General features: G+C 39.6%; 1 protein-coding gene and 1 long non-coding RNA gene across 5 annotated transcripts in view; one reads left to right on the top strand and one right to left on the bottom strand.

Moving 5' to 3' along the window:
* The window catches only part of CNTN5 (contactin 5), a 590502-nt gene that overhangs the window by 235662 nt on the left and 334372 nt on the right, over positions 1-20468 (top strand). The gene's annotated exons all lie outside the window — the stretch shown is intronic.
* Positions 6164-8206, bottom strand: LOC144588078 (uncharacterized). Its single transcript, XR_013543415.1, has 2 exons — positions 8123-8206; positions 6164-6337 (listed from the first exon to the last, which is right to left on the bottom strand). It is a non-coding gene; the product is annotated as an uncharacterized LOC144588078 (long non-coding RNA).

Genomic DNA, 20468 nt, shown 5'->3' with positions numbered 1-20468 from the left:
GGCTTTGGGGGGGGGGTTATTTTACATATATAAATTATATATATTATTTTATATTTTATATACATATACATCTCTCTCTCTCTCTCTCTCTCTCTCTCTCTCTCTCTCTCTGTGTGTGTGTGTGTGTGTGTGTGTGTGTACATATATACATAGATACATGCATAATGGCCACTAGTAATAAAGCAGAAATGGTGGTGAAAGTATATACAGTATGGCCTTCAAGTGTATATGAAAGTATAAAGCATTTGTAGAGCTCTCTCTCTCTCTCTCTCTCTCTCTCTCTCTGTGTGTGTGTGTGTGTGTGTGTGCGTGTGTGTGCGTGCGTGCGCGTGCATGGATGCCATTGTTGTTATTTATCAGCATTTCTTGTGCATGGGACAGAACAAATAGTGAATCTTAAAAATTAGGGACCGATCCCTATAAATTTGTGGGGGAGATAAGGTGTTTGCAAAATCACTGATTTTAGGACTTCAAGAAGCAAGTTAGCAACTGTTGGCAATTGCTTCAAACTGGTTGCTGAAATTAGTGTAGGAGGACCTGAACTTGCTTCAACAGCCTTTTAATTTCTCGCCTTAATGGTTAATACTTTGCATTTTTGATGTTTTATGTACTTGTGAGGTTGCTTGTTGATGGCACTCTAAGGTATGTATTTCTTTGTTGGTTCTCCAGAAGTATAATATTCGGAGTACTGTATTAGATCAACTCTATTATTAGTGATAACTTGCCTGTCCCACTACAACATTGTGGTTTCATTTTCTAAAACTGAGGGTGGCTGAAATGTATAGTTCAGAGGGAAAGATGCAAGTAATCTATAGGTTTTAACCAACTGCTGAAAAATTATCTTTGGAACTTGGTTATGCTTCACAAATAAACTGTTGATTCTAGCTTAGGACATGCAGCTATGATATGATGAATTGTTTCTTTAGATTTGTGACAAGCCTTACACATATGCCTTCCACCTTATTTTATAATTATTTTATGATAGAATCTAGTGCAGATAACATGGTATCAGACTACACATATGAATCCTTCAGCCTGCATATGGACTAGTTTAAGTCGTAAGTTCAAATTGTTGCTTATTGACATGATCATCCAGGAGGTAACTGGGTGCTGTCCATGTAACAATTTCTCACGCCATGTTCTGAGTCTTTCATTAATATAGAATGGTTCTTATTTGGAAGTGTTAATCTTGTTAATCCTTCATCATTTTCCACTATCATCTGAGGAAGCGGAAGCATGCTTCCACAAAAATAGCTTTAAAGTTCTGCTATTTAACCTATATACAGATTAGTTCAAATAATCATCATCTTAGAATTGCTGAGATGGAAGAGACCCTACGATCATGGAGTCCAGTCCTTGTGAAGAAAGCACAGTGGGGAATTGAACTCCCAACCTTCTGGCTCCTTAGCCAGATGCCTCAACCACTGAGATATCTGGCAATTCTTTGAGGTCAACAGGTGTGTTCTATGGCATGCTCTATGGCAAATCAAGACACTCTGTACATGCTTTTGGATGAGGGCAATGGTATTTTTTTACCCCACTTTTCTCCTTAAAAGGACCACAGGCGGCTTCCATCATTAAAAGACAATAAAACAGTGAATACACAAATAGTTAAAAGGATCAAATAATACCATACCAAAAAACATAAGCAACACTAAAACATATTCAAAGCAGTTAGGTACAGTAAGGCCCAAACCATTTAAAAATCCATTTAAAAAATACCCCACTCAGACAGCCAATCACTGAGGGAATGTTTGCCTGAAGAGAAAGGTCTTCACCAGCTCATGGAAGGACAGCAAAGATGGGGCCAACCTAGCTTTCTGTAAGAGGGAATTCCAAAGTGTGAGAGCAGCAACAGAGAAGGTTCTCTCCCATGTACCCACAAAACACACCTGTGAAGGTGGTGGGACTGAGAGAAAGGCCTCCTCTGATGATTTTACACTTGAGCTGGCTCATAAAGAGGAATGTGGTCCTTAAGATAGCTTGGGCCTAAACCATTTTGGCAGGAAGCTTTGCTTTCCTGTTTGAAAATGATCAAATTCACTGTACTTCTAGTCCACAGTTCCAAAAGAATGTGTTAATACTGAGGATGCCCAAGTATTAATAACAATATTCTTCCTTTCATGTTGACTTCTACCTTCACTGTATCAAAGTGTTTGGTCCTGAATGACCTATGTTTCTTCTAGTTCATATTAAGATTTTCATGGCCGCCTAGATCTTTTTTTTATTTTCTGCTCACCCAAGCATTGGATGAACTCAAAGTTCCTGTCCTTTGTGAATTTCCCTCTTTCATTATGGATAATGGTGCATATATCAACACCAATGTTCGTTTTGATATCTCTACTGTATGACTCAACAGGTGTTCTTGTTGTTACTATCATGTTGCTTGCTGAAGAAATCATCCTGAGACAAGGATCCTGCTCCTCTCTACCAGATAAGCACAGGGCAGTGAGTCTAGAGATGGAGACTCTGTGGGAGGCAAGCTCTCCTCCCAGTCCGGGAAGTAGATGCCAAACCAAAGGCATCGGCTGGGCTGGAAGCAATTTGTACAATGCCTGATTACAAGGGACGTGGAAAGCTTGAAGCCAGTTCTTTGTGTGACATCTATACTAGGTCTGTTACAAGTGTTTCAATTACAGACCGGGAGATTACTGGAAAACATTGGCCAGAATCCTAGAATCATGAAGTTGGAAGGGGTCTATAAGGCCATCGGATCCAACCCTCTGATCAGTGCAGGAATACAAATAAAAGGATATCTGCCAGATAGTTGTCTAAATTTCTCTTGAATGCCTCCAGGGTTGGAGCAGTCACTACCTCTTGAGGTAATTGATTCCATCGCCGTACTGCTGTAACAGTTAGAAAGTTTTTCCTGATATTCAAGCAAAACTTGATTTCCCGTAACTTGAGCCCATTGTCGCGTGTCTCAAAGATCCTTCTCGCTCGTAGTTTTGCTGAGCCAGGTTCTTCCCCCATCTTGTAACTGTGCGTTTAGTTTCTTTTTCTTAGGTGCAGTACTTTGCACTCATCCGTGTTGAGTTTCATTCTGTTGTTTGCATCTCAGTGCTCAAGCCTATTTTGTCCCATAGCTATGTAACCGGCATAACGTTCTGTGGGGAATTGCTGTAAGAAATCTTCATTGATATTACCTGTTGCTTACTGAGTCATGTGACTCAGTGTACAATAGATAATGCCTATGGAGATTTCTTAACTCACAGGAACTCACCACTGAAAGTTACATCTTTTGCACAACCACACAACAGGATTTTGACATTTGTTTATGAATATTAAAATATTAAATTCCAGCCTGTTTTCCTGAATGTGTACCTGCTTTGTCTCTTCAAGAATGACCTAGTTTTTATCTCTGTTGCCTCTTGTGATCTTGTTGGAGTCCTGCTTGCTTGATTCTTTAATGACCTGACATGGATTCTCACTGACTACACTTCCAGCTGACTCGTGTTTGCACTGATGACACAATGTGTCTTATATTTATGGTTGACTTTGGCTTGAACTTTGAATAGCCATCCTATTTGCTTCCTGAACTTTGTGATCAGGTCTCATTAGAATATCAACCGCAGCATGACTTTTCATTCTCCCTGCTTCATAAACCTAGAAAGACTGCATCGTTGTTTGGTGTGGCTCGCAGCTACCCTGTTTCCCTGAAAATAAGACCGAACCTGAAGATAAGCCCTAGTATGATTATATTATAATGCTTGTAATATAATCCCTACGCCAAAAATAAGCCCCAGTTAAGTGAAACCCTGCCGTCCACCATTGTGTAGCAACCAGTAGATGATAGGACTATAAAATAAAACATCCCCTGAAAATAAGCCCTAATGCATTTTTGGAGCAAAAATTAATATAAGACCCTGTGTCATTTTCAGGGAAACACGGTAGTTCGACCCTTGCCACCTGAGAAGTCACCAGCCCCATCCTTAGTTAGATGGAAATACCATCACAAGCCTAATTTAATCACTCTTTCCATGGCTTTTGAGCAATGCAAGTTTCCCGTTTAATATTGTTTGAGATATAAACTTCCTGTGAGGGACTGAAAAGTAAACCTGGAACAAGTACAACGTGAAGGTTAAATTTCAGCATGCTTTTAGGTAGAATGTGTATGACTGCTTTATTTAGTAATAAAGGAAAACAGGAGACACTGTTTCTACATTTGGTGCTGTGAAACAAATATGATTTGCTATATATTGTCATAAAACTGCAGCATTTTGGAAAACATTTTCCTTTATAGCCTTGCTCGAGCTTCAAAGGATAATCCAAAAATACCTTTCCTTGTATTGTATTTTTTTCTTTTTCTTGTCTTTCCAAAGCGATCACAACTATCTTTTCTCCCACTCTTTGATGCTGTTCTATTGACTTTAATGAAAAACTCTCTTCACTCTGACTAAGCTTGTTTTTTTATTTACTCAGAACTGTTATAAAAGAACAAGGGATGTTTATTGGGGATATATACTATTTTACAGGCTGTCAAGAACTTATTTTTAGTTCTTTGTTTCACTGTGCCTGCTGCAAGTATGTCAGTCCCAAAAGCTGATATAAATAGCTCAGTACTGAATCCTTGGGAGACTTTAAAAAAGAAAATCATAATTTTCTTTAAATATGCCTGGTTCTGACAGACAGAATTTAATGTTTTCTGTGATCCATGTATCAGAAAATGTGCCATAGAAAGGTGAATAAATGATCTTGTTTAATAGGAGTGATGAATGACTATCCCGGGGGGGGGGGGATAAAAATGTTTGTTTGGGGGCTTTAACCTAAATTGGTAGATTAATCAGTTGGCTCATTCCTAGGAGAGGATACCCAGGGATTGAACTCTAATTGATAGGTTAATTAACTACAACTCAATTTGTTTGAGTCCTAAATGATAATAGGGACAGAACTTTAATCAGCAGATTACCGTATTTTTCGCACCATAAGACGCACTTTTCCCCCACAAAACGGGGGTGGAAAGTCTGTGCGTCTTATGGAGCGAAGAAAACAGATTATATTTTCCTGTTTTCTTCTCCTAAAAAATTGGTGCGTCTTATGGAAAGGTCTGTCTTATGGAGCGAAAAATACGGTAATCAGTAGATTTTTAAATGGAAAAATATTTTTATTGGATGACTATGAAGTTACAAATAAGGTGAGCTTTTGATTTCTCCAGAACTCTTATGCATGAATCTCAAAACTGCACATCTCCTTTGCTTGACGAAGAATTCTAGTAAACTGGCAAGCTTGTTCATAATTTTTTAGTGATCCATTAACGGCATCAATCAATCCAGAACCCTGCTCACAATCCAGAACCTTGTTGCTGTCGTTGGATCATATTTTCTACATCAGAGGTTTCCAACCTTGGGTTACCCAGGTATTCTTGGACTGCAATTCCCAGAAATCCCAGCCAACAGTGCTAGTGGTGAAGGCTTCTTGGAGTTGCAGTGCATGAATACCTGGGTTACCCAAGGTGGGGAACCTCTGTTCTACATAATTATGTCAGACATTCTTAAGTTGATTTTGATCAACACATGGAGAAGGGATCTGTATCTGATCTTTTGACAGTACTAAAGGAATCATCTCAAACTCTGTTGACTGCCTCAATGTCATGGCTGACAAATGTATGGCCCTCCATAGGTTCTTGGACTTCTGCAGCTGTTATTTCTCACCACTGGCTATGTAGGCAGGGAGTTGTAGAGGACTACATATTCCCAACTTTGTACCGCTTTTCATTTTGATTTGAACTTGTGCACAGAGCATCCATGGTTATTAACTTTCTGTGTCTACTTTCTATAGATATGATCTAGAGTAGACTCTGGAAAAATGTATATAGGGAAGGACCCTGGAAGCTGTGTTATACCATCTGGTGATCAGGTCTCCATCAAAGTTGGGGAGGCCTTTAGCCCTCCAGATGTGTTTGACTTCAGCTTACAGAAGACCAAAACAATATGAGCAATAGGAAGGAACAGCAAAAGTAACAATGCAAAGTACCTCAAGGACCAAGTTTGCATGTAATAGCGTAGCTATTATTTTATTCATCTTCTGTAATTACTGTTAAATATTCAATGTGTTCTGCAGCTCACCAAAGAGAAATGGCCCAATTGTAATTGTTTTTATGTTCTAAATTGTAGCAGTTTCCTAGCTATGGTCACTGAGATGCCATTCCAAGCTTTTCACACTGTTGAGTACATGACACTTTTGTGGGTTGTTGTCGTTGCTCATCCTTTTTTTTTGTCAGTTACAGAACTGGCTTCACAGTTTTAGAATGCAGTCTGCCTCGGCTGTCACTTATGCTGTACAAAAAAGGTCCACACACAGGCGTCCAACCCATTTTGGTACCATGCATTGAGAAAACCTGTTCAGATGGAGGAATGGCAATTAGGTACTACATATTCTTAAGCAACTCAGCATGGATTCTGTGGCTAGTTCACACCGCTACTAGTCTCCTGAGTCTCTCATTATAGACTGGAGGCGTAAGTACAGAGTTCAGTGCACATCTTGTTTTGTGTGACTTCATGCATACAGCCATATACTATTGTGCCCTTAAGCATAACATTTAAAGAAAAATCACTAAGGGTGCAATTATACTGGGAAGTCCAAATTCCTTAATCTGTTTTGGAACTGAGTTGAGTCACAACTTCCCTTGGCCTTTAAATCATTGTTACCATCCAAACAGAAACATTTAATTACCCCACAAAGCAATGCAAATTGAGCCACTGGCACATATCCCCAAAAAGCTTCACCAGTTAAATAAAAACAAACAACCAAAACAAAACAAAACAATGGAAGAAACAAAACAAACAAAAAATGGGCTGGTTTGCATTTAGCTATATGTTGTTTATTTGTTTATTTGTCTTATTTTATAGGCCACCTTTCTCCCAATAAAGCAGCTCACAGTATTAAAAAGGATATAATTATAACACAATACATTAAAAACAATTAAACTGTAAAACTGATTAGAATACATTAAATAATTTAAAACATATAAACCATTTAAAATCATCTTAAATAAAAAGCGGGGGATTCAGGGACTCAAGTTATGATTATTAAAAGCCTACCTGAGAAGGTGGGTCTTCAGCTGCCCATGGAAGGATAAAAAGGAGGGGGCCAACCTAACCACTCAAGGGGGAGTGTTTCATAACCGGGGAACAACTACAGAGAAGACCCTCTCTTATGTCCTCATCCACCATGCCTACACTAGCAGTGGGACTAAACCAAGAGGGCCTCCTAAACTGAAAGGAGTCATATAGGGGAGATACATTCCTTCGGGTATATAGTCATTGGAAAAACATTCAATCTAACCATGCCAATTCTGACACAATCTGAGTGTTATTTTCCAATGTATTCACCAACTCCTTAGAAATAAATATTAAGCCACTGGGCCTTTTCTTTTTTGATGTCAGCAAGCAAGAATCCCGAGAGCTCCTGCGTTTCGGACACCTCTCTTACCACATGGATAAAATGATGGTGGAAGGAGGTGGAGCCAGGCCCTCCCTTCTAATTGTTTTGATGGCATTTTGATGATTGACTAAGTCTCTGCTGTACATCTACTAGCTCAATGAGGCTTTTTTCTGGAAAAAAATGACAAAGGGTTGGGAACTGTAGAGAAAGGAGAAATTGTCCCTTGCTGTTGAAAGTAGAGAAAGATGCAACCCTTCCACGAAGGTCTATGAATACACAGTGGTCATCAGTGTCCCCCTCCTGTCTTGCTTCATCTGTCCTCTCTTTGCCTGTAAACTGATCTTCCAGAGATGACTTCACATCCCCTTTAGTTTTCTCAACTCTCTTTTCCAAGCATGTAGCTAGCTTAGCCTTCACTTTGTGATGGTTATCTCTAGATGGAAGTTCCACAATACAACTTATTTTGCTTTTCTCTAAAACAGGCGTTGCTGCTTATTCGAAGCAATTCACTCTTGGAACTATTTTCATCAGCTGGATAGTGCTATGGCTGTTCCAGAGTCTCGAATTTCTGGCTAAATTCCCCTAGCTGCACAACAGAGGTACAGGGATTCACAGAGCAGAATAGTTTCAAGATCCCCACCGTAGAGCCCCCCTTTCTTCATTAACTGACACTAACCGTCTTGATAAGTCATTCTGAAACATTAGTAGTAGAAAGGATAAAAAGGTTTAATTTACTTACAGTTGAACAGATAACAGCAAACTGAGAAACATGACAATGTCAATCAACAGTCCTCAACAGATTGGCTGACTGCTTCCAACAGACAAAGGGGGGGGGGACTCTTAGCAAAGAAGTGGGGCTCTCTTTAAATTCAGAGGTAGAGAAGGAATGATTGGTTAGTGCTGGGCAGATTAACAGTCAACCCAGCCATACCTGCTAGAGCTTGAAAAACTCTAATAATGGCTTCCAAGCTAAAATAAACAAGAAGATACACCCAGTTCTTCATGAGGGATAGAAACCTGTTCGTTCAGTGACTATTAAATGGATGAAAAGTTTCAGCCTTGTTAGCTTGTTCCAAGGAAACAATACCCGAAAGGGGGCATAATTTCCACAAACACAAAATATAGGAACTGTTCGTACTTTCTAAGACAAATAAGGAATGATGACTCAAAGACAGTTTCAAACATTCCTTTTGTGTGTGTGTGTGTGTGTGATAAGATCATTGACTAGTATTTAAGTGAAGGTGAAAACTTAGGTCCTCATTTATACTGTATGTGACATCTGGGTGCTGTGTTGCTGTGCTTTTGAATTGACCATATTGCACCTTGGCCCTCTCATCTTACTTTTGTACTGCAGAAAAAGCATAAGAGAAGGAAAAAAGCAAAATGCACTGTTTCGGAGACCAATGTTCTTTGAGCTCTATATGGACTGGATGTATATACTGTAACTTCTAGGAAAGCTCTGCATGGAGGTATAGAATATGATTCATCCTGAAGCTGGCCAGTTCAGGGTTTGACATCTAACCCTGCAAAACTCATTACAAAGAAGGTTCAGTGCTTGGTGATCAATTGCGTCCGACCTAGCCAATCAAAGTACAGTATGTGATGTAAATTCAAAAGATTTTCTGTAACTCTGCTTCCCATTGTTTTGTTTTTGACTGCAAACTTAATTAATACAGTCATGTACTTGAAAAGCCACTTACAAATGCAAATCAACTTGTGTGGTGTAATAAATTTTAGCAACGCTAGTAATTTGACTACCTATCTAGCAGGTAGTTAAGTGCAAAGTTGTATATGTAGGAGAAAAATAAAAACAAATACACAATTACCAGATGGGGGATACTTAGCTCAGTGATGCTATGAGTGAGAAGGATCTTGGGATGGTTGTAGATCACAAATTTAATATGAACTGATGGTGTGAAATGGCTGCAAAAAAGGCAAATTATATTTTGTTGTTGTTGTTTAGTCGTTAAGTCGTGTCCGACTGTTCGTGACCCCATGGACCAGAGCACGCCAGGCCTCCTGTCTTCCACTGCCTCCTGGAGTTGTGTCAAATTTATGTTGGTAGCTTCAATGATACTGTCCAACCATCTTGTCCTCTGTTGTTGCTTTCTCCTCTTGCCCTCCCACTTTCCCAACATCAGGGTCTTTTCCAGGGATTCTTCTCTTCTTATGAGATGGCCAAAGTATTGGAGCCTCAGCTTCAGGATCTGTCCTTCCAGTGAGCACTCAGGGTTGATTTCCTTTAGAATGGCTAGGTTTGTTCTCCTTGCAGTTCATGGGACTCTCAAGAGGCTCCTCCAGCACCACAATTCAAAAACATCAATTCTTCAGCGGTCAGCTTTCTTTATGTTAATGCATTAACAGGATAGTCTCCAAATCCTGTGAAGTATTACTTCCCATCTATTTGGCACAAGTTAGACTTCGAGTACTGTGCCCATCATTAGGAAGGATGATGGCAGACTGGAACAAGTTCAGAAGAGGGCAACAAAGATGATCAGACAACTGGAAACCAAGCCCTGTGAGGAACGACTGAAAGAACTGGGCATATATAGCCTTGAAAAAAGAAGACTAAGGGGAGATGTGATAGCACTTTTCAAATACTTGAAAGGCCATCAAACAGAGGAGAGGCAGGATCTGTTCTCGATCATCCCAGAGTGCAGGACATGTAATAATGGACTGAAGTAACAGGCTGAATATCAGAAAAAAACCTCTTAACTGTTAGAGAATTATGACAATGGTACCAATTACCTCAGGAGGTGGTAAGCACTGTAACGCTGGAGGCATTTAAGAGAAAATTCAACAGCTGTCTGTCTGATCTGCTTTGATTGGGATTCCTGAATTGAGCAAGAGTTTGGACCCGATGATCTTATAGGCCCCTTTCAACTCAAGTGTTCTGTGACTGTCTGAACAATTAATCTCTCTAGGATGAGTGATATAACTTTATTAGCAGCAGCCCCACCCTTATAGAACATTCCAACTGAGTTGTGATACCCCATTATTGAAGACCAAGCAACCCCTAAACTCATCTATTTGTCTTGGCTTATAACTGAGATTTTAAAGGGCTCTGTTGAGATGACAAGGTACATAGTATTATTTGATTTTATCTGACAATTTTGATCTTCTGTTTTCACCATCATTTTAGCATGAGCAGAGTACAGTATGTGGAAAATTGCTGGTTTAAAAACCTCCAGCTACACAGCAGGAAAAAAATTCCAGACAGGGACCTAGAGAGCAGATTAGTATAGTTTACAAGTTTTCCTCAAATAGAGGGTTAGTTTCAGTCAGATTTACCTGAACTGGCACACAGTCTTGTCTCAATATATTCAGCCAGAAAGTCTGGTGTTGAAAAAGAATAAAAATCTTATTTCTTTTACTCACAAAATCTTCATATATGAATACAAACAATAATGTATTTGCTTGATGCATAGTACGATATCTTAACTGACTAGCTTCATTATTTGTTTGACAAACTGACTGGTTACATAACCACTCACAGCACTGGCAATGTCATGACCTAACTTTTTCAGAACCCTGATATTGATAAACTGTCTCTAAGAGATGCAGAACTCTGACTGAGGTAAAAAGCTGGGAAAAGGAATCTGAGGAAGATAGGGAAACAGTTACTGTAGCTACTCTACATGATGGACATTTAAAGTCCCTCCCATTAAAACCTCTTAAAAGCATAATATGCAGGTTGCTATTCCAACAGTTTTATGGTTCTATCTCATGCTGTTTTGGATAAGTTTATTTGGAAGGCATCTTATACAACTTCTAAATAATTAAATAAAATATATTCATAACTAAATTTTATGAAATGGAGAGCCAGTGCAGTGTACCAGTTAGAGTATTAGGGTAGAAACAAATGAGATGCCAGCTTCACTAAGAAACATTATCTCTCCAAACATACATTTTCAAATGCTTCTGTATTTGTGCAGCCAAACTGCAAATGCAACCCATTCAAAAGAAATCTCCTCTGAAATTTGCCTGAGTGGAGAAACCTTAAACTAAGCTGAACAAATTATTTTATAAAAAAAACATTTAAGGTTCAAGAGCAGAATGAGGTAGAATAGGAAAAGCAGCTAGAAAACAGAATCTCCCAAGTCGGACAAACTACCCTGGTGATTACTACGAGTAGATCAGGTCTCAACATCCCTGTTCTGTTGTTTGCAGAGACTACACGATCTTTTTCACTGCCCACAAGGGTTCAGACCCACCAAACCAGAGAAACCTTGGCTTTCCCTGCTCACTCTATATCCACTTCTCAAAGGAAGATGCCTCTACATTCCAAGCAGACATTGCACTGAATGCTGAGAATAAAAACTTCGCCAGGAATTTCCTCTGTGGAAAGATCGCTGATTTTTTCTTCTTCTTCCAGTTTTCAGCCAGTATTTGCAGAACAGTCTGCATATGAAAAAAAACATGTTAAAAAGTCTTACTCAAATCTTCAGAGACCAGGCTTTTAACAGCTTCTGTAGCATTTCTCTCTGTCCAATAACATTTTCAGGCATACTGTTTGAGAAAAGAGGGGGCATGATTCAAGGGAAAAGGAAGCTTGGGCTTTCCATGTAGGTTTGCATTTCGGCTCTCCACCAAAGGACGTCATTTGCCTGCTGTTGACAGAATCCTCTACAGCTGTTCAGCTGTGCTGCCTTTCCTTGCTTTACAGAACACAAGGATGCGTGCTTTGTTTCTGTGTCAAACTCAAAGACCAAATATTAGTTGTTCCTTGAGATTCTTGCCTCCAGCATAAAGCCGTCTCAGCCTGCAGAGTGCACGTGCATAAGAATGATGCTTTGGGGTCTGTGACTGTATAATAAAGAATAAAGACTGATGCTTTGCACCTGCTTTGGAAAAATACTTTTTTTTTTCGATCTGTGCTGGTAGTAGGATTTATAAAACATTGAAGATTTAAAAAAAATAATCTGTAATATGATCCAGAAACAGGATGCAGAGTGAAATATGCAGATCAAGGAGTAGCAACCTGGAGATTTCAGTAAGATTCATTCCTGCTGGATAGCTCAGTGGTTTAGGCATCTGGCTGTGTAGGTTGACAGTCTGATTCCCCATTGTGCCTCCTTAAAAGGGGCTGGACTTGATGATCTATAAGTTCCCTTCCAGCTCTACAGTTCTAAGCTTCTAATGGCTAGCGGGACGCAAAGGAATGTTTTAGCTATCATCCTGGTGGTGTCCTGAAATGTGTTGTACTACTTTATCCTATATAAATGAACAGCTGCCATTCTCTCCTACTATACAGCATTACTCTTAGAGAGGTGTACAGACATCTGGTATAGAACACTGATAGCTTGACTTCCGGGCATCTATTGGCTTCTGATGTATTCCTCTTTCTTGACAGAGAAACTTCCTGTCCCTCTGCAGAGACCTTGCCACATGCATGCCTCCTCTACCCCCATACACCCATACATCTGTCCATGCTTACAAACCTTTCTTTAAAGGACTGCAGCTCCCAGATACAAGGGATTGATGGGGTTTGTACTAAAAAAATCAGAACTTTCCTAATGTTGGATGAATGAGAATGGTAGCTGTTTATCTGTCAAATGATGTGCATGTATAAAATATGATAACCACCCCCAACACACACATGGAATATGAATCAGGAAAGGGTGACACAAAAATAGAGGCACATTAGATTCACACACAATCACAGGCTACAATAGCACTCACCCAAGGCTTGCCCTCATTCAACTGGGGAAAGCAAAGTGTTGCACTTAGGAGCATTTTTACTGTGACAGCAAAATCTGCTCTCCATCACAGTGGGTGACCCAAAAGGTTCCTGATGGGGGTCTCGCAGCAGGCTTTATCCATCAGGATATTTTGCTGTACACAAAGCCTCTAACACAGACATTCAACAGAGCAGACACCATAATGGTGAAGAATTCTGCTAGCGATGGAGAAAACGCTCATAACAGCTCCTCTATACATTTGGGAAGAGCTTCACCCCCAGCCGTATGTGTCTTTGGTCAGTTGCCCACAATTTTTCATAGCAGCAATAAACCTTTAAAGGCCACGTCCGCCTCAGCACATTTCATGTCTTTTAACCCTCCTTTCTTGTGCTGCTCTGCGGAGAATAGATTTGCGGGTATTTACAAAACTACACAGCAAGAAAACACTCATTTATTTGATTTCAGAGAGCAGGTACATGTAACTTGTTAGTATTTAGAGCTTAGGCAGCAATTGTGCAAAAATGAGATTTAATTCATTGTTTGCATGAGGTAAACCAGCATACCCTTTGGCATGTTCTTCTGCCTGGTGCATCACTGAGCTGTCTTTAGAGTGATACATGCACCAGTGTCTCATAGGATCTAATGCCTGGAGTTCTCAGCCACTAGCATTCATGTCTTATTCACTGTGGTTTCCCAGGACAGGGGAATCAGTTAGGGTCAGGATCAAGCTAAGGAATACAATTAAAGGTCATCGAAACCAGTAGTTCCTTCAGTGGCGAAAGATAAAGTCTTCCTTTCAGTGAACTCAATATTCTGCATTCCAATGAGCACCGTTTTGTGATTGGTCATTGGACAGTAAACACAGGTCTTATTTGCAAGTCTGATTACCCAGGAACACATTTCTGTGGAAGTCACTATCAGAAAAAGAACCAACCTCACAGGATTCACATCTCCCTTCATGCTTACTTTGACCTTTACTTTCTCCCACATTTCATTTCATAAACCTGAAGGGTTCTGTTCCAAATCTGAGAAAACTTTAACAATTTTACTAAGTTCTTGAAAAAATGAGCTGAAATAAAATTCTGAATAGGAGATTGGAGATCTCACTATGGTGGTAGGAAAAATGTTTCTCTGTTTTTTAATCTATAGATTGTTATACAGATTTTTAAAGGCATTTTCTATATGGCTAGTGTTTACCCATATGTTGGAAGTATCAAGATGGGAAATGAAATACTATACAAAGCTGAGACCTCTCTCAGAGGCTTTTAGAGACTAAGCGCACTGCAACTCTCAGGCAAATCGGCATTGAGCTCAAGGCACAGTGGTTGCTAGTTTTAATTCCACACACAGCTATCCCCATTATACAGAGAGCATGTCCTAATCAAATTCAACATCATGCTTCCATTTTATAGGAATGTGCAAAATCCCTTCTGTGAAATGTCATTAGTCCCAGTAAAACTTTTCTCACTTTCCCTTCAGATTCATTATATGTCTCTCTCAACCACCTACATTTGCCTTGAAGTCTTACTTTAGATTCACCACCATCCTTTGTCCCAAGTCTTAGAAAACTGGCCTGCCTCCAAATCTGCCTCCACATTTTGTGTCGTCCTCCTGCCCACCGACAGGAAATGTCAACCCTCTTGAGTCATATTTTGTTGCAGAATTCGTACAGAATCCGACTCCAAATAGTACCAAGGTATTGTCACCTTGGCAATCATCAACAATGTCACTAAGTGACAGTGATTTGCTGGGTTTTTAAAAGACGATCCGTTGTTTCCTAAAAGAAAAAAAAGTGGTTGGAATAAAAACTGTCCCAACAAAACTGTTATATTTTGCCATCAGGTGCCTCTCCAACCTGGCCAATGTAACACATTAGCTGGAACCCTACTTGTGTTTGCGTAATTTTTGCATAGCTTGCTGTGGCTTATTCAGCCTAATTGACAAGGTCCTCACATCCATCCCTGGGTGAATGGCCAGGCATGTGCCGCAGACATGTCCTGGCACCTTGGCAGTTAGCGTCAATTAGCCATGGCAAATTACGCAACATTACACAACAAAAAAATTAGGATACTGACCATTGTGACCAAAACAACAATGACAAATATTTCAGCAAACCATGATGCCACAATGTGGGCTGAATGGATGGCTGAGTGGGTTGGAGCACTTTGCTGCAGAGCCAGGGGTTCTGTGTTTGATGCCCGGGATACGAGCCAACCTGGACACCCTTGAGCAAACTGCAAGGTCTCACAACGGTGCCAGAAGGAAAGATTGGCAAAAGACCTCTCAGCATGTTACGCTTGGGAGGGTTAACCATACATCAGGATTAACTTGATGGCATATAATTGATAATGATACCAAGCAGCAGAAGTAGTATGCTGTGTTCGTCAGTGGGTTGGTCCCATTCTGGAGAGTGAATTCCTAGTGGATTCAGGAAATTGAAGATGTGAACTTTATGGTCCAAGTCATTCAGAGTAAGTATAAAGAAAAAAGAAGTTGGTCTATATTGAAGGAAATAGGTTAAAACTCCTGATGAATCCAGTTCTACGTACCAGTGTCCGGGGATACTATCAGGAACGATCAACATTCTCCTTTTATTAGTTTGTCATCATGAGACATGGGCTACTTGTTGATTATCTGCACCTTTCCTTGAGTTCCTCTCCTCACTAACACCGTCCAGAATTTGAACCTGGGATCCGAAAACTCTTGATGCTATCTCCCTTTCTTCTTCCAACTGTCTGTGATAAATCTGAACATTTAAAGTAGTCGAGTATTTTCATGATGATTTGTTTTGGTTTTTTTTTTTGGTTTTTTTTTTTTTGGTTTTCTGACAAACAGGCAAACAAATACCCTCGCCTTCACTCGACATTTCAGGACTTTTCTCCATGGCAGATTTATTTATTTATTTATTTATTTATTTATTTATTTATTTAATTAATTAATTAATTAATTAATTAATTAATTAATTAATTAATTTATATCCCGCCTATCTGGTCATGTCAGGACCACTATAGAAGGTTGAATGACACATTGTTTTCTTTGACAACCGGTGTCCAGCTGGATCTGATTTCCGCCACTTTTGAAATATATGCTAATTTAAATATTATTATAAATTTTTAAATAAAGCATTTGGTTATCCTTATTAATTACAACTTTATGTCACTCACTATCCACATTCAACTGTAAATTGTCACATTTTAACCACCAATGTAGAATATGGTCGACTGGGAAGAATGTTGGTCCTTAAAAAAAAAAAAAAAAACTTTACAGTGAACTCTCCTGAACCAAAGATGTCAGCAAGCTTGTAATGCAGAATTTTCTGAGAGCTCTTTATTTTATTTTTCATTTTTATTGAGACTAAAGCTTCCAAAATACAGCCAGTGGCTATTTATTTATTTGTTTGTTTGTTTGTTTGTTTGTTTATTTATTTATTTGATTTATATCCCACCCATCTGGTAGACTCTACCACTCTTGCCTCAATGATTCTAGCAATTGTGGATTTGGTTGTTTTTTTTTTCCTTAAAAAGATAATGTTTCTACATGCTGCACTTCTTAAAGTGGCTATAGTTCATTTAAAAAACCACTTGGTGATCAGAGCATGGATTTATTTTTCCAAAATAAGAGATATGTGTGTTTTCTCAGAATTTCAGTGTGTCGCTAGGTAAGTAATTGAGTGTAACAGCTCAGCTCTAGTCAGCTCTGAGTGATTAAGAAACCCCTACAACCTGTGTGATTGCGGAAAGTTCCACAGAATTAAATTAGATGCTAAAAATAACACACTGTTAGAAGCTGACAATTGTTCCTTTTCAGCTTCATACTTGAGCAATTGTACCAGCATGCTAAGTCTATGTTTACCTCCTGGTGGCAAATCAGCAAAAAAAAAGCAGGTTAATTTGCCAAAAAAGGGAAGTGAGCCAGTGGACACTGTGATTAACAGATGTTTTTCAAACTCTTGTGGCATTTATGCTTCTCATGAGGTGCTCTCTGTGGCATCTAGTTTGACCCTTTGATTATGGGGAGGAGAAGACAGGAGAGGAGAGCAAAGGACTGAGTGGAGGAAGTTAGCAAATGTAAAAAAAAAAGGGGGGGGACAGTGCAAAAAATTGAGAAAACAAGGGAGTTTGGAAGTTTGTAAGAGGAAGCAGGCCAGAAGGAAGGAAGGAAGGAAGGAAGGAAGGAAGGAAGGAAGGAAGGAAGGAAGGAAGGAAGGAAGGAAGGAAGGAAGGAAGGAAGGAAGGAAGGAAGGAAGGAGGGAGGGAGGGAGGGAGGGAGGGAAGGAAGGAAGGAAGGAAGGAAGGAAGGAAGGAAGGAAGGAAGGAAGGAACTGGGAAGGGGATATGGAAATTAAAAAAAATAGGATGGAGTGGGGATGCCAGAGAGTTGATTCTGAGAAGGGAACAGTGTGTTTTTAGAAACTTGCAGGTACATCTCAGAACAGTAAGCGTAATTTTAACTTCTCTCTCTGTTTTTACAGTGCATTTTTGGGTTTCTGTGTGGAATTGTTTCAGATTTGACTTTTCTACTCTGTTTTTTTTTGTGTGTGTGTGTGTGTTGTTCCAACGCAAACCAAAGAAATGAACATGTGAGTACCGGAACATTTGCAACTGCAACTACCTTCTGAGAGAAGGGTTGCATTTTTTGACAGAATTCCAAGGGTGCCAATATTTTTGGCCTTGACTGTATGTCAAGTTGTACTTACCTAATCTTCAGATATGCTTAGGACCACATGATTTTTATTATGTCCTGATATGTACAGTAAAACCATAGTATTCAAAGAGGGTGTACTTTCTTTTTAACGTGATTGTATCACTTATGAAGTTTAAAAAAAGAAAGAAACAAAGAAAAATTTAGGGTAGGGGGAACCAAGAGACAGGACAGAAAATGAATCAATTTGTATGTGTAACCTACAAAACCAGTACAAAAAGCAAAAAAGGTACCAGTTGAACTGACAGCCATGAGAACAGGCCCAGCAGTATATATAAATGATCCATGTCCAAAGGTAAAGGAGCACCTTGCTTGTTTTTAAACAGATCTTGGCATTTCACTTTCAAACCTTCCATCTCAGACAGCAAATATGAAGATATTTGAAATGTTTTGTAAATTCTGCTTGAAAATTATCTGAACTATCTGAAAAGAAATTCATTTCCATCCATAATCTTGTGTGGCAGAAGAAGAAGAAAGGCTGGAGATGGGAGCACAAGTTGCTCGAGGAAAAAGCACAATGGTGAAAGTGTGAAAGAGGAGCTGTGGTTGACTTAAAAGCGATCACTTTTAAGGAAAGATGTGCACTTATCCGAGAGTGAATTGAACAGTGGGAAACATGGATCTGTTCATCAAAACAGTCCATTGTGAAGACCCTACCCTTACTAGTGAAGTATATAGAAGAAACTTCGATAAACAAGTATCCAGGACTTAACCCACACTGCTGTCTGATTAGCAGAACCAAAGGAGGAAGGTGGCTTTGACATAACTCTTTCTCTCTTGCCAGGCAGAGAGTTGTATATAAATTATGAAAGAGAGGAAGAAGCAAAGTTTCCAGTTGCAGCCAAGAATATAAGAAGAGGCTTGCTGGAGCAGACCAGAAGCTTTTCTGTTCCAGCATTCTGTTTGCACAGAAGCCAAACAGATGCCTACTGGAAGGGTGCCAGCAGGACATGAATGCCACCACATCCTCCGGCCTCACATTCCCCAGCCACGGATGCGCAGAGGCATCCTGCTTCTGATCCTGGCATCTGTTATAGAGGAGCCATCCTGAAGTCGGATGCTGGTGATTGTCTCCTCCATGAATTTATTCACTCCTCCATCCAATTGGGCAGCCATTGAGACATTGCACGGCATTGAATTCCACAGTTTAGCTATGTGCTGTATTCATATTCAAGTCCGTATTTCCTTATAATGTTTTGTTCCACCTGGAATTGTGTGGGAGAACTGACAAATAGAGACTACATGGATGGAAAATGTGCCCATCTGGACAGGAGATGAGGAGAGTTAGATTTCACGGATTCATTTAAATAAAGCAACTGAATGTGTGGCTGTCTGTCCAGTATATTGCCCTCATTCTGCAGAACTTAAAAAAGAATCCTCCTTTTTCACGGTCTCCCAAAGCCAGGGGGGAAAAAAGAGAAAGAAAAAAACGCACTGAAATGCACATTGTACGAAAACACCACACACGCACACACACAAAAGAAACCTTGAATGTTGGCCAACCTTCCCCCACCTTAAAAAAAAGCAGCCCCTAAAAACATGATTTTGTCAGTAACATTCCATGGACCCAGCATAATCAGTTCCTTTTAATTGGAAGAAGCACGGTGGGCGGAGCATCAATCAAAGAGCTGTTTGGCACAGTTGGAAAGAACAATAAAGAGTGTAGAAAGCCATAATTGGTGTGTTTCTTTACACCCTGTGGAGCTAAAGAGAAGACAGTGGGCAGCAGTATTTATTTAGCAGTTTGATGCTGTTATCCCAGCAGCCGCACATTTTTTTCTACTGGCATTATCCCATAAATATATACATAATGAAAATTAAGACACTGGAGTCATAATTAACTACTGGCAGTTCTTCATATGAGATTAAGCAGCTTTTATCCCACTGTCTTGCAATCTTAAATCCAAATGTGCCACTCGGCTTGTTTAAGAGGACACTTGAAGAGAAAATTCTCCACTGCCTTTTGTTGCTGTGGGTAATCCACACTTGAAGTCCATCCCCTCTGTGTGTACTTTTGGTATGCTTATTTATATTTCATTTATTTGCATTTTACCCCATTGTACTGTAGCTCTGGCCTCAGACATCCATGTTAAGGTAACATTAAAGACCAGTACATTTTAAGTTTTTTAAAAGTTTGTCTTTGAATTACACCTCCTTTCTTCACTACATTTTTATTGCTTCAAGTTACTTTGGCGAATATACACAGTGACGAAAGGCTTCTGCTGTTGGATGTCCCTTCCTGTAGCCATGCTTTCTAGTGCCCATGAACACCTCCTTCACCAATCACCCAATTTCTCACTTTTTTCCACCACCTCATAGCTGTCATAGTCTCCCTCTTTATTCCATTTGATCAGAAATGTTTAAGAATAGGCTTCCCATTTGTCTATGCTAACTGATATTTTGGTCCAAATGTCAAGGAATTGTACTTTCATGCTCATGTTGGGACAAAGCTACAGTTATTTCAGCCTAGCTTCAACTAAGGTTGACTTTAGATCCACCTACCATTTTGTTTGTTTCGTGGGCAATATATATCTTAAATTAAAATGTCAGCTGTCACTTTTTCTAGGGCCTACCCCTGTACACGATACCCCCCCCTTCAACTTGTCAACTGTTATGGCAAAAAATTGTTTTCCTACATTATAATATTGTTTCAGCTTAGATCAGTTGTAACTTTCCAGCAAAGGGGAAAGGGGAAACTGCGAC

Source organism: Pogona vitticeps, chromosome 3 (genome assembly GCF_051106095.1).
Source record: "Pogona vitticeps strain Pit_001003342236 chromosome 3, PviZW2.1, whole genome shotgun sequence".
Lineage (NCBI taxonomy): Eukaryota > Metazoa > Chordata > Lepidosauria > Squamata > Agamidae > Pogona > Pogona vitticeps.
Note: the sequence above shows the minus strand (reverse complement) of the source record. Positions and strands in the feature narration are given on the sequence as shown.